Source organism: Canis lupus, chromosome 24, assembly GCF_003254725.2.
Source record: "Canis lupus dingo isolate Sandy chromosome 24, ASM325472v2, whole genome shotgun sequence".
Classification (NCBI taxonomy): Eukaryota; Metazoa; Chordata; class Mammalia; order Carnivora; family Canidae; genus Canis; species Canis lupus.
This window is the reverse complement of record NC_064266.1, coordinates 40,724,028-40,739,798: the sequence shown is the minus strand read 5'-3', so window position 1 is coordinate 40,739,798 and position 15,771 is coordinate 40,724,028. Positions and strand designations below refer to the sequence as shown.

Sequence of the window (15,771 nt, the reverse complement as noted above, 5' to 3'; positions counted from 1 at the left end):
ATCCTCACAGATACACCCAGAAACAACATTTTGCCAGCTGTCTGAGCATCTCTTAGGCTAGCTAAATTGACAAACAGAATTAACCATCACACTCCCACAGAGTTAAAAGTATCTGGCATGGTTAAGATTTGTTGAGCAAATGCAAGAATACTAGCAAGTTGGCAGTGTTGTTGTCGTAGCATTCTCTCAGTCATCCTATTTGAGGTAGGCTCAGGGTTGACGGTTTTATTCTTTTTGAGTCGATTTCTAAAAGAAACTAAAGACTCAGGAAATGAAAACCAAAAAATCTAACTTAAAGCAAGGCCATCTCTTGAGGGATTCAAATAAAGTTAAAATTGAGGATGATATTTTGGAAGTGACAAGATTCTTAGTCAATAGATTTACAAAGACTTTTTTCTTTTCGTAATTTGTGAATGGCATGAAAAATAACCCATTCGTCACCCAAGTGAGAATGATCTAGTCAGTTACAGCATTCCCCGTGGTTTTCCAAAGGAGAGAGACTCAACATAGCCATAGACCCACTGGATCTTCGAGTTTCCAAGTTCCAAGGTGAAGAGTGAGTGTGACTGAGTTGATAAAAAAAACTTTTGAATTATTTATTATACCACAGGCTCACTAATGAGAATAAATTGATAGGCTAATTAAATATGCAATTACAAGTCAGTCTGTAACCAGTTGGTGAAAATTCAGGCATCAGCAGGCAACAATTATTGCTGACTAGAACCCATAAACATTTTTAAACTTTGACTTTCATAAGTAAAATATCAAGTTTCCACCATCCTGCAAGCTCCTCTTGTGTCTATGAACATCTACAGACATAGGACGCTGGATGTATTAGACAGTATTAATAAGCTAATATTTACATCATCTTTTTATCGTTAACAATCCAAGAAATGAGATATTTATTTTCTAATTAGTGTTTCTATCTCTTCATTTTAACAGATTTTCTCTTGTTTTTATTATAATAAGAACATATGCTTGTATAAATATTGCAAAATAAAAATCAGCAAAAAGAAAATAATAATCCATAATATCACTCCTCAAAGATAATTACTTTAAAAACTGCGTGTTCTCTCAGTCTTTGTTCTGCATGCATTGTCAGAAAAGTATTATATTTTAACGACAGATTTCATAACCTGCTTTTCTCAACTGAGTAAAATAGTATGAACAGTTCTCATGTCATCACATCTTATTCTATGAGCTTTTTAATGGTTACCTATTATAGTACATGCCACAAGTATGCATTTTTTTTTTTTAATTTTTATTTCTTTATGATAGTCACAGAGAGAGAGAGAGAGGCAGAGACACAGGCAGAGGGAGAAGCAGGCTCCATGCGCCGGGAGCCCGACGTGGGATTCGATCCCGGGTCTCCAGGATCGCGCCCTGGGCCAAAGGCAGGCGCCAAACTGCTGCGCCACCCAGGGATCCCCAAGTATGCATTTTTAAGCCAATTCTTTACAGCTGGAGAGTTAGTAGGTTTTAATGATTTCCTATTATAAATAGTGCTGCAGATAAAATGGAGGAGGTCATCTTCATGACCTTGAGGTTAACAAAGGTTTTAAAAATCAGGCAGTTGTCTGATTTTGAGGAAAGTCTTCCCTCCCTCTTTAACCTGGCTAGTGCCATTTCTCTGACAGTTCATCTCAGTGGAAGCTCATGTCCCAATATTCTGGATGATGTGGGAAGGAAAAGTCATGCAGCAGCACGCATCAGGGAAGGGGGCGGGTAGCCAGAAAAATGTAAATAGCTTACTTAGAATGGATTATTCTAGAGCATCACCAGAACAGCAGTGGCCAGAGGGTGCCAACCTCCAAGGCATTTTCAGTTAGAAGGGGTACCCATTGTCTCAGAATCTGGCAAGAAGAAGGTTGGGATAGAGGTAAATGATAGAGGAATGGGAATTAGGGACAAAGAGTGACAAACCAGAAAATGTGGTGCCAGAGCAGAAGTGTCACTGGGAAGAGGTCTTGTCCTTCTTACCTGAGCCTTGCCAATTACTGTGAACTTTCCCAAGGGCAGCAGGGGTTATTGCTAAGAGGCTTGGGAAGTTAATTCAGCAAGAAGGGCAGGTGAGCACCAGATCTGCCTGCGGGACCTGCAGAGGTGGAGAAGATGTGGGGCAATTGGTCACTCACTTTAAGAGCTAAACACTCATCAATTATTATTCAATTATTACTTGCCAGTAAGCAAACCCAGTAAGAACCCAAACCAGCAAAGAGCCCTGTTAACCGCCATGCCTCTTTATTGCACAGACATTCCATCAAGGTAGAGCCCCCAGTGTTCTTGCTGTTGAAAGTGGCTAAGCACACCCCAAGCACACACTCAAGTATGCTGACTCACCCTTATGTTTCCTCTTTGAGAATAATGCTTTCTTCTCAATCCTCATTATTTTTAATTGCTCCTTTCAGGATCCTGAAACCCTTTCCTTGGACTCCTCATTATTCATCTCAAAGTACAATCTGATTTGCTATGTTCAAGTTTTGTGGGTTTTTTTTTTTGTTTTGTTTTGTTTTGTTTTAAAGATCCTCGGCTTCATAATTTGAAAGATCAGGTTCTCTACCAAAGGCTGCTACTTTTACAAAGCCCAGCAGGCTGCTGATTGAAACACAGGAGGGGGTGGCATGGGGTGCCACAAATGCAAGCAGACCACCCACCAGCTAGCTCTGGGAAGGGAGGCAGATATTTCCACAGGGGCTGCAGAGCTCATGTGAATTTAAACATAAGAGACACACAATCTTTTAGGGGCCAGATCTTTGCAGTTTCTGGATTTCTGCTCTGGGGGTTACTGACCTAGCGACCTTCAAGATAGGGAAGCACTTGCAGAGACGAGATGGGATGGAGAAGGTCAGAGAGAATTACAGGGAAATTTATTACGTGTAACTTGGGTGAGAGAGAAAGAAACAGGCAGTCACAGAAAGACTGGAGATTTACATGGACCAGTGGTTACCAACTAAGGTGCACATTGCGTCCCTCCCTGCCAACGGACATCTGGCAATGTCTGGAGATATTTTTGGTTGTCACCATCAGAACTGAGGAAGCAGGGGCAGGAGTGCTCCTGGCATCTAATGAAAACCGGCTGAGGATGCTACTAAACATTCTACAACATACAGGACCAGTCCCCCATAAAGAATTATCCGGCCCAGGTTCTTACAACCAAAGCTGAGAAACCCTGTTATAGATTCAGCTGGCACTTAATTTCCCCCAAATTTAAGAAACTGCACAAATATTTGTACTCCCAAATTGGTGGAGACATCTGCTGCAAATAGGAACCAATAACATAATAATAACAATAGTAGTTAACATTTACGAAGTACTTACTACGTGCCAAGACTTTTACACTCATGAGCGTATTTTCCTGCTTGTGCAATAAATGAGATACTATTTAATATCTCTGAGGTACAGAAGGATAACTAAAAAAAAATCCGTAAAATTGAGAGAGATTATATGATTGCCTCCAGGCATCATACTGCAATCACATTTCAAAATGAGAATTTCTGGCCCCTCGTGCACTGTCCCATTCTTCTCCCGAAGCCAATGCTTTCTACCATTTTGCTATGAATAGAGCCCAGGAAATGCCAAGGAAAGGGCAGGGATCATCAATGTATTTTTTTTAACATATAAAGACATTTGAGTTCGGCAAGGTTGCTGTGAATGAGATCTCTATTTAAAAAAAAATCCTAGACACCCGCAACAATGAAAATTTAAAAATTTAAAAGCAACAGTTAAAACAGCAACAAAATTATGAGCAGCCAAGAAAAATTATAACAAGAGTGCAAGGTTTTTAGGTAATATAAGAAATTGTTTGGGCAGCCCCCGTGGCTCAGTGGTTTAGCGTCGCCTTCAGCACAGGGCATGATCCTGGGGACCCGGGATTGAGTCCCACGTCATGCTCCCTGCGTGGCGCCTGCTTCTCCCTCTGCCTGTGTCTCTGCCTCTCTCTCTCTCTGTCTCTCATGAATAAAGAAATAAATACAATCTTTAAAAAAATTTTAAAAAAAGGAATTGTTGACAAGTTTGGTAGAAGGCCCAAATAAATGGAGATATGCCCTGTATGTAGATGGAAAGACTCATTCAGAGTCTTTACATTATAAAGGCTTCATAACACAAAGATGGGAAATGTTTCCAAATGAATTTTAATGTAATGTGATTTCAATGTAAATCCCAACAGGGGTTTTGTTGTGATTTGGCAAACTGGCTATAGGATTTATGGGAAAGAACAAATTACCAGAATAACCTAGACAATCTAGAAGAAGACCAAGAAGGTGAAATGATGATTTTCCTAAACACATGTCTAGGCACAGGAATGAAGAGTGCACACAACTGGCTCGGGAAGAACTAAAATGCTAGTGGAAGAGAAAATGGAGCTCAGAACAGTGTATTTGGAAGTGAATACCTGGGATGGAATTGTAATTGCAGCAACTGGTAAACAGACCATTAGGTTTCATTTAAAAAATAAATACTTATACACACACACACAGACATACACACACACAGCAACTGAAGACCAAAGTATGAAAAATGTATCTTTAGGGGTGTCTGGGAGGCTTCAGTGGTTGAGTGTCTGCCTCTGGCTCAGGTTGTGATCCCGGGGTCCTGGGATTGGGTCCCGCATCAGGCTCCCCCTGGGAAGCCTGCTTCTCCTTCTGCCTCTCTCTCTGTGTCTCTCATGATAAAATAAATAAAATCTTAAAAAAAAGAAAAGAAAAACATATCTTTAAATATTTTAGAAGGAAATATTTGAAATAGTATTTATAATTTGGGGACAGAGAATGATTTTTAACAAAAAATGTAATAAAACAGAAATCATAATAAATGTTGATTATTTGACTACACTAAGAATATCATTGTTCATCAAAAGATATTTTAAATGTCTAGAGACAGAAAATAGATTAGAATATATTTGCATGGCATAACAAATGATTAGCAAATTACTATCCAGAATAGACTTCCTTACTCAAGTAAGAAAAATAAAAATGATCAAATAGAAAAATTGATTTTATGTATATATACACATATACATATACATCTAATATATATGATACCATATATGTATATATATGAAATTCACAGAAAAGAAAATATAAAAGAATACTGAATATATAAAAGGTGTCTTAAGCTCAGTGACCGTAACCAGAGAAAAGTAAAGTAAAACTGAAATGAGATGTTATTTTATATCCAACGCATGGGCAAAAATCTTTAAAAAGTCTGAATATCATTTATAGGCACAGATGCTGGTGGGAATGCAAATTGGAACAACTACTTTGGAGGTCAATTTAGCAATAACTAGTAAAGCCAATACTGTGAATATTCACAACTTAGCATTTGTCCTTTGTTAACTCAGATAAGGAGACACATTCAAGAACATCTAAGAAAGCAACATTTACGGAGTGGGAAAGACGAACAGAAATGAAAAGCCTGTTAATGAGCGAATGGGTAAAGAATTTAGTGGTATCACATAATAGAATATTATACAGAAGTTAAAAATAAATCAGCCTAAGCTACATGTATTGACAGTAAACCTTTTATAATGCCAAATGAAAAAAAAAATGCAAGCTGCTGAATAAAACATAAAAATGATGCCATGTGTATATATAAAAGTATATATACTTATTTAAATATGCAAACTTATCTCCTATGTTGCTGAGGAAGCTTACTTATCATTAGCAGAAATCTAATAGGAAATACAAATCCAAGACAATGGTTAGTTCTTGATACAGTGGGGGACAGAGGGAGAAGTGACTGGTGAACACAGAGGCTTCAAAGATATTATTTACATCTTAAATACAGAATTTAGAAGAATTCTAAATAATAGCACCTTTTAAAATGTAAACGACCACTTCTTCCCCCCATCCAGTGAATCACTGAGTATGGGTAGTCATGGATGTGTGTGGATGGACAGCCATGTGCAGAAGAAAATTCTTCTTCCCACTCTTCTTGCTTTTAGGAAAATTGGCTGCTTTAGGCAGTCAACTTTGCTTGACTTTACAGCTCTTTCAGTAAATGAAGTTGGCCATGCAGGTGGATTCCTTGTGCCCTCTCACTCCTAGCTTGGATCTTGTCCTTGGACTAGATCCTAAAGATGTGAGGTTCAAGCAAACCTGCCATCCTTTTGCTTCTTATAATATCTAATGGATATCTCCAAGGACAGCAACCTACTGAACGATTTTGGAATCGAAAGAGAATATGCATCTCTACGTGCACTTACAAAATGTCTTTTCATACTTCTAACCAAGTGAAAATAGGTTAATAAAAACTCTACAATAAAGGGATGGGTGAAATAGGTGAAGGGTAATAAGAGGACACTTTCCGTGATGAGCACTGAGTAATTTTTAGAATTGTTGAATCCTGAAACTAATATAACATTCTATGTTAATTTTACTTGAATTTAAAAAAAAAAGCATAGATCTATATAAAGCCCTGTATTGCCTACTACTCACGCGCTATTGTCAGCTCTCATAACCCACCCAGGGTGGGGAGGCAGGAGAGATAATGGCCACACGGGCCCAGGAATCAACTGCAGGCTGATTCAAAATGCTAGGAAGGCAGGTTTGTGGATCAGCAACAATTTGTCTCTATTTAAAATATTAATAGTTTGCTCATTATGAATTTTTTTATGAGTTTTGATTTTAGAAACAATTGCATTGAAGATGACTTATCTTGATCACAGAGTATTTGGTGCCCCTCCCATTTTGTGCTCCAGAGTGAGCGCCTCACCTGCTTCACCCTACCTGTGGCTCTAACGACGGTTCCCAGTTTGGTTGCTGGTTTTTCAGAAGAGAAGGTCTCCAGCAGCAACCAAAGGCCAACTACATTTTACCCTCTTCTAACCTAAAACACATTCTATCTGAGCCCAGTGGCTAAGTCACCTTTATTGTCAGTGACTCAGGCTAAATTTGCAAAGGGCATATCAAAGCATATACTTGGGTAGATATACAATTCAAACAAATCAAATTTAATTAAAACAGCATTTATAGAGTGTCTTGTATGTAAGACACAGGAGTGGGATCTTTGGGCAAGAGGGGAGGACATGCAAGGTTTTACTAGGACAGAGTCGGTACTGTCACAACCACTATACCCTTAACTCCAAGACACCCATATATTCATATTGTGATGGGGAAAATTTCTATAATTATAGAAAAATTCCTATATATTTGTGGTCTCTTACCCTTTGCCTTCCACCAAGCCTAGCCTTTCTTTGAAAGCCCATTTATTCACTCCTGAGTTCATATGTAATGTGTCTGATATAAAAATAAAACAAAGCAAAATAAGGGTTCCTCAACAAGCCTTTGTGGAGCACCAAACAATTTTCAGGCATAGTTCTGGACACAGGATACCTTACTGGAGATCATATAGCTCAGTCAAGTGAGGGATACAAACAAATCAGTATAAAATGCAACATAGTCTGGTAAGTGTTTTGAAGGAGGAGAAAGCAGGTTGAAAGCTCAGAGTGGGCATTTAACCCAAACTTTGTGCGTGGATGTTAGGAAAAGTTTCCTACAGTAAATGATGTCCCAAACCTGAAAAATAAGTAGGGGTTGATCACTGGTGTAATGCTGGCAGGGAAACTGAATGAAAAACTCAATTAAAAATGGCAACCAGTAAATACCAACACCAAGATAATAGTGTGGTAGAATTATGGCACAAAGATACTGAAGGCAGCCATCACAATGCCATAAAGTTACCTGAATGAGCAATTACTAACACATTAGAAAATTTTTATAAAAAAGAAAGTCTCGGAGCTCTACTGAGTCTTAATTTCAGGCTCATGAGTTCAAGCCCCATGTTGGACATCGAGCCTACTTAAGAAATAAATAAATAAAAATACATAAAATGAAACCGAAAGTTTCAGCAAAGAAACAGAATATATGAAAAGGAATCAGATGGAAATTTTTGAATTGAAAAAATGTAATAACCAAAGCATTTTAAAATTCAGTGACTAGACTCAACATCATGATGGAGAAGGAAGGGAGAAAAATCACCAAACCTAAAGAAAGAACCACAGAAATTACCCCATCTGCCCAACAGAAAGAGTAGACTGGGGGAGGGGAAGGCTTGGGGATCTGTGGCATCAAATAAAACATCCCACCATGTATGCCATTTGAGCCTCAAACAGAGAGGACATTAAGGGTGGGAATGAAGAAATGTTTGAAGAAATGATGGCTGGAAAATGTTCAAGTTTGGGAGAAGACCAAAACTGACAGTGCAGATAGCTGAGTTAACTCCAAACATGATAAACTCAAAGAAATCCAAAACAAGACATCATAGTCAAATTTCTGAAAATTAAAGATTATATATAATATATATTATATATATTATATATACATACAGAATATTAAAAGAAGTGAAAGAGAAATGGCACTTTACATATACATGGAAACAATTCCACTGGTTGTAGATTTCTCATGAAAAATTATGGAGGCCAGAAGGAAGTGGCACAATATTTTCCCAGAGCTAAAAGAAAATAAGCAAGCCCACAGAATCCTTCTCCCAACCAAAGGATCCTTCTGAAACAAAGGGTTAATCAAGACATTCTCAGATGGGGGATAAGTAATAGAATTTGCCACCAACATCTCTACTCTGAAAGAGAAGCTAAAGGAAGACACTGAATAGGAAAGGAAATGATGAAAGAAGGAATCTTGAAATATGAGGAAGAAAGAGCACAGTAAGCAAAAACATGCATCATGAATGTACTACTTTTCCTGTAGAGTTTTCTAAATGATGTTGGAAGAGGGAAGCAGAAATTATACCTGTCTGATGAGGTTCCAAAGGTATGTAGAATAAATATCCAAGATTATTATATTTTAAATGGAGGAAGGTAAAGAAACTTAAAAAATAAAGTTTTCAAGCTTTACTTAAACCGATAAAATGACAAGATCAGCAGGCTGTTGAGCTAAAAAGGTGGGTTTGGATGTTGGGATTGGAGGTTACCCGGGCCAAGGTGGTACCTGACTTCTTCCTCCATCCCCCACTGAGAGAACAATCGGTTCCAAAAGGAAAACCACAGGAATGTTTTCTCTTTCCCGGATTCCCCAGGTTCATTTAACGATGCCCATCCCTCATGTCAGAATGCCAACTGTTTTTTTTCCAAGGAACTTCATTGCTTTAACTGTGAACATAGTTTGAGGTCAATTACATTAGTAAAGTTAATCAGTTCCAGGCTGGAAGTTCTGAGTTGCCAAATCTATACAAATCGTAACTCAAAAAAAGTTCAAAGCTCACAAAGGAGGGAGGGCACACCTGAATGCCAGCTCCTCCACAGAAGGCTGCAACACAGTAACAATAATAACGGCTATGATGATGATAGTAATAATCCTTATATTTATATTGTTCCTTATGGTTCTTCAAATACCTTCAAATGCATTACCTCAGGAATACTGCATCACCACTCACCCATAATATTAGGTTTTAGGAGAGATACAGTCAACAGACTGTAAAGACTTACAGTTTCTAAACCCACCTGATCCTAGTTCCTGAGCTCATGTTGAATAGAGGGACTGATTTTCATCTACAGGCAAAAGGCAAATCAAATGCTTCAAAACCATATTCACTGAACATGCTTGCTAGAACATGATGCTCATTAGGTCCCATGCCGAAAAGTTATCATTGTTTGCTCAATGGCAACTGCTCATTTTGCTGTTTTTAATATTTTTACATTTGTTTACTTTCTACTTTTCTAGATAGATCTCCCATTCCTCCCATTTACACATTCCCATACTAAGCTGCAACCAGGCTGTTAGTTCCTTTGAGCTGTTCCTCCTTTCTATTTATTCCACGGCCCTTGTCTAGATACCTAGATATCTGTATCATCTATATCTATATAATAGATATGTAGGTCTATATAATATATAATAAATAATATCTATTATTATATTTGATAATATATATTATATCATAGACATCTAGGTCTACATACTATACTATATATGTATTATATATGACATACCTATTATATGTATTATAGATTATATATCTATGTTAATATATTTATTATTATATATTAATATATAATGGAATACTATATAATCTATTATATGTTCTGTAGACCTAGATATGTATTATATAACATAATAATATATATCTATACATACCTATATAGATATATATCTATAATGTAATACATTTATACATAGTGAGAGATTGATTGATTGATTGATTGATGACAGGTGATCACCAACCTTAGAATTCTTCCCCTGCAATCCCAAGCTGTATAGAAAAAAGCGTATGATTGTTGTCAACCTAGTCACTCCTTCCATGAGTACACTGCCCAAGCTCAAAACACTGGTCTATGGGAAGGCTACAAGGACACTTGAAGGTCAGCTATTTGACTATTCAAGGAGGCCGACCGTTCAAGGCAGTCTCAAATCTTCGGTATTACCTTCCCACAAGTGTTGGCAGATGCTACTGACTTCATAGTCCACGGGCCAAAGATTATCACAGTTTTCAAACAGAAATACATACACACAGAGAAACCCTAAAATCCCTTGTTTTTGTTTTTGTTTTTTAAGATTTTATTTATTTATTCATAAGAGACACAGAGAGAGGGAGAGACATAGCCAGAGGGAGAAGCAGGCTCTCCACGGGGAGCCCAATGCGGGACTAATCCCAGGATCACGACCTGAACCAAAGGCAGACACTCAAAACTGAGCCACCCAGGTGCCCCTCACTTTCCTCCCGTCTTCAGGTCCTCAGATGACCCAGCTGAGGCATGTTTTTCTCATTGACCATCTCCTCTGGGTTTGTATATGACCAGGGAAAAGCAAATTTTCTGTAAATAACCAGGTAGTAAACATATGAGACTTTGAGGGCCACACATTCCCATCACTACTACTCACTCTCAGAACATGCAAGTGGCCATAAGCAATATGTGAATAAGTCAGTGGTGCTGAGTTCCAATAAAGCTTTATGGGCAGTAAAATTTGAATTGCATATAATTTTTGTGTCTGAAAAATAGTTTTTTGGGACACCTGGATGGCCCAGTGGTTGAGTCTACCTTCGGCTCAGGGCATGATCTCAGGGTCCTGGGATCGAGTACAGTATCCGGCTCCCCGAGGGGAGCCTGCCTCTCCCTCTGCCTATGTCTCTGCCTCGTTTTCTCTCTTTCTCTCATGAATAAATATGTAAAATCTTTAAAAAATAGTTTTTTCCCCCCAACCTTTTATAAGTTATAAGACCATTCATTTGAAAAGCTCCTAGTTCTTCAAAAATCAGCAGCAGGACAACTTGGTTCAGCAGTTCTATTTTGCTGACTTCTGCCATAACCATACATCGGACTGTTTACATGTAGAAAAAATAATGAATTAAAAAAGTACAGCCTTATGGGCTGAATGTTTGTGTTCCTCTCAAAATTCCTGTCGAAACTCCTTCTACCCTGCGAGGATATGGAGGCGGGGCCTTCAGCCTGTGATTAGATGTTGTGAGCACAGTCCTCAGGAATGGGAGCAGTGAACTTATAAAAAGGATAGAATGTAAGTCAAATTATAGATTCAGAATGCACTCTCTTTTCCAGAAAGTAGCCTTATCATTTTTTTTTTCTCCTAGAAAGAGACCCACTATCCTCTCTCTCTCTTCACCAAGGCTGCCTGTATGCCTTGCCTCATATTTGTCAGCCTCACAAAGGTGCCAAACCCATGTCAAAAAACGGGCTTCCTGGGAGGAGAAGGGAGAAAAAATAATGTTAATATTTACCCTTGAGTGGTTTCCTTTTTTCTTGTCACATGTATAATAGTTAAAATATGTATCAAAACCAACCTCCAACAAAGCACTGTTGGATCTGGTAAACTAAGGCCACAGATGGATGGTGGGGGCAGGGGCAGGGGCCAGGTTCTCCTGGGACTTTGAGCAGCAAAAGCCTAGACACAGGGGCCGTCTTTCCCATCATGAGGGAGAAGAATCCATGAGATATTGAAGCAAACTCTCAGGGAAGTAGAGCAGAATGATAGACTCTGATGTGGATTCTTGAGGACATTACCTGGATAGCAAACTCCTGCTGTGCTGAAACCAGACTGATTTTTTAATGATTGTTTATATAAGCCAATGAAATTCTCTTATCTCGATTGACCTTATTACAATTGCCTTTTCTCCATAACCAGTTTTCTGCCCGCCGTTTCCGCCCTTCAACACCTTTATAAATGTTATTACAAACAAAAAAGAAAGGAAAACCTCCAGCACTGTGCTAGCCCAAGGAAAGCCAAACTGACTTTTTTTTTTTTTTTAAGTGACAGTCAATAAGTTTTATTTTGAAAATTACACCAGGAGACCACAGAAAAAGTAGCCATAGACTGTATTCTTTTATCCAGAGCTAAGTTTACAATTCCGGATGCTACCTGGGTATGTGGAATGTTGATGGAAAGAAAACATAAATTATGATGATTTCAGAGAAGTACTTTGCGGAACATCTTGGAGAGCTCCCTAATTCACTTGGCTCTTGACCAAACGGTAGGCTTAAAATGAACTTCCATTACCATCTTGGCTGAGATATTTTGCGTGACTACAAAATACCTTCATAATGATAAGATGAGTTCCAGAAGGTAACATTTAGTGACCTCTCCACATGCAAAATTGGAATTAACATAGACGACTGGCAGGACTCTGTGTTTAATGTGGTCTTCCACAATGAATTATCTTAGAAGAAGATGTAGCTCATGCTCAATGGTTCTTATTATTATTAGAAAAACCCTTACAGCCTAAGTGAATCTCTCTGATAATCTACAAAACAATTTATTAGAGCCTACAATATATTGATTAATGTAACTGCAATTGTTTTAACAAGGCTTACTTACCACGAAGCAGTCGGATCTGATGGTTAGAGCATACATTCTGTGTTCGTTGCTGCTGTTACTTTTATTTTCCTGGGCATAGATGCATACTCGGTAACCCACTGATGAATACTTCGTTCCTGGTGGTCCTTCTCAACTTTCTTTCCAAGTGAAGAAAACATATTTGCATGCATGTAAGACCGACATTAATATAGAAGCAACTTTGGATTTTCTTGCTCCAGTTCCCATTTTGGACCTCAGGTAAAGTGGGTGAGATCAATCCCATTCCTCATTCCACATCACACAATTATTATTGGTTCTTTCAAATCCCTTCCTTGTTTCATTCCTTCCCTGCATTCATATGCATTGCTTCAATTCTTCACCAGTTCCAATAGGCAATTTTTCTAATGCGTTTAATGCACATCTTTTGCTTGTATGTACACCTGCATGAATATTTCAAGTGCATGTATTGTTAACTTTTATCATAAAAGATTTCAAATGCATTCAGAGAGAACAGTGTAATGAACCCCTATGTATCTATCACCACCTACAACAATGATCAAATTACGATCATTCTTATATTAGATACACTCCTACTGAATTTACCCTGCTATTAGCTTATTTTAAAGCAAATCCCATACATAATTTTATCCATAAATACCATAGTATGTATCTCTGAAAGATAAGGACTCTTATTAAAGACATAGCCATAATATCATTATCACATCAATATTAATACCATAAAATATCCTGTCAGTGTTGAAATTTTTCTGGTAGTCAAATATATATATTTACAGTTGGTTTTTCCTAATCAAAATCCAAACAAGGCCCACACAGTATATTTTGATAAGTTCCTTAATTCTCTTTAAATCGAGAATTTCTCCTCTTTTTATTCCCTCTTGGAATTAATGTCTTGAAGAAACTGGATTATTTATCCAAGGATTTTATAGTTTGCTTCTCCATTATGTCAGTGAACATACTCCTCTGTTCAGAGGTTCGATTTCTTTTGGCAACAAAAATGTAAAGGTGCTATTTAATATTCTCATTGGGAAGTACCCAATTAATAGTGGTATCTCTTTTTAATATATTAGTGATGACTGATGACCTATTGCCTATTCTCATGACTTCATTAAGGACATGTAAAATGCCAATATTGAAATTCTAGTTGCCCTTTCCTTTATTAGATGGATGTGTCTACAAAAAGAAGCATTTCTTGATAAGTAAATTGGGTTACTCTGGGAGATGTTGTTTCAACAGAAAAGGCAGGTTAGATGCCTGATGTTTCATGTCCCTATGTTTAGAATAATAAATGGGCTCCCTAATATTCTCTAAAGCAAGTCAATGAGTTGTAAAGTATCATTATGAATCCATGGGGTCCTAACATATGTAATATATTTCAGTTTATCACATTTGTTATTCATATTGACATTCAATACGGCCCCTTGATTTGACTTCCAAGTACTATCTAATATTTTTCTTTTTTTTTTTTTTTGTAATTTAGTTTAAAAGAATTGGGAGGGGGCCAGCTTTGTTGTGTTGCTTTATGTGCTATGGTTCACATACTATATATTTCACCTAAATAAGATGTACAATTAAATGGGGTTTATATTTACAGACTTGTGGAACCACCACCATGATCTAATTTGGGAACATTTTTGTCAGGTCAGAAAGAAAGTCTACACAATCAGTCTATCTCTCCGCTTTCTTCCCCCAACAACCATCTGGATCTACCGATCTCTTTTCTAGCTCTAAAAGTTTGCTGATTCTTAGACATTTCATAAACAGGGAATCAGATAACATGTAGTCTTCTGTGACCAACTGCTCTCACTTAACATATTTTTAAAATTCCTCTGTTTAGCATGTACCAATGCTTCATTCCTTTTTATCTCCAAATGATATTCAGTTATATGAATGTATCACATTTTAGTCATCTATTCGTCAGCTGATGGGTTGTTTCAACTTTTGGCTATTATGGATGATGTTGCTATGATTTTTCATGTAAGATGTTTTTATGATAACACATGTTTTTACTTCTCTCGGATATATATGTAGGAATGGAATTGCTGAACATTGCCAGACTGTTTTCCAAAGCGACTGCACTATTTTACATCTCTACCAGCTGTGTTTGAGGGTTCCAGTTTTTCAACATCTTCACCAACACTTGTGATTATCTCTTTGATTACAGCCATCCTAATGCATATGAAGCAGTATTTGTGATTTTGTGGTTTTCAAGGTCATATATCTTTATTTATGTATTTCAGTTAATGAACATTTACTGATTAACTTTCAGATACCAGTTGCTGCCCCATGACCGCACACTCTTGGCAAACTGGAAATAGGAGACCCTTCTACTATTCTTGCAACACAGTCATACTTCTTGATATTTTTATGTTATCATAAAAGAGAAATAAAGTCATCTTTGTTTTAAAATCTGAGTTTTGATTACTTGGCAATCTTGGAAATGTTTCATACTTCCATATATATGTAGCTATTTAATAAGGTATTAACTCTAGCAATTCTTATAATTTAAAAGACACTTATATCAGGTAGTAAAGATACAACATTAAAAAGTTCAATTAGGTCTGAGGTTTTATAGACCATGAATTAATGGCATCAGGGGCCCCACAAAGCTAATTAATTTGCTTAAGATAGTTAAACAAGAATATGGTCAAGTCAGAACTACTTTTAAAATGATTAAAGATGCCAATGTGGCAGGTCAACGTGATTATATAACCAATTTACCCAGAATGCAATGGTTAGGATGTGGTCTTGGTCTTGCCTTACATAACCAGGCTTGGAAACAAGGAGCAGACAAATAAGTAAGCAACGGTACTAGTACAAGGTCAACAACAAAGGCACAATGGGCACTGGCACTGCTGAATTTTTTCTTTAAGATTTTATTTGTTTATTCATGAGAGACGCAGAGAGACATAGGCAGAGGGAGAAGCAAGCTCCCCATGGGGACCCTGACGCAGGACTCAATCCCAGAATCCCAGGATCCCAGGATCCCACCACC

The 15,771-nt window shown here is 37.6% G+C and overlaps 1 long non-coding RNA gene across 1 annotated transcript; it reads right to left on the bottom strand.

Moving 5' to 3' along the window:
* Positions 1-1,752: 1,752 nt before the first annotated feature.
* On the bottom strand, positions 1,753-13,180 carry LOC118352260 (uncharacterized). Its single transcript, XR_004809117.2, has 3 exons — positions 12,780-13,180; positions 1,981-2,095; positions 1,753-1,853 (listed from the first exon to the last, which is right to left on the bottom strand). It is a non-coding gene; the product is annotated as an uncharacterized LOC118352260 (long non-coding RNA).
* Between the last annotated feature and the right edge of the window lie 2,591 nt (positions 13,181-15,771).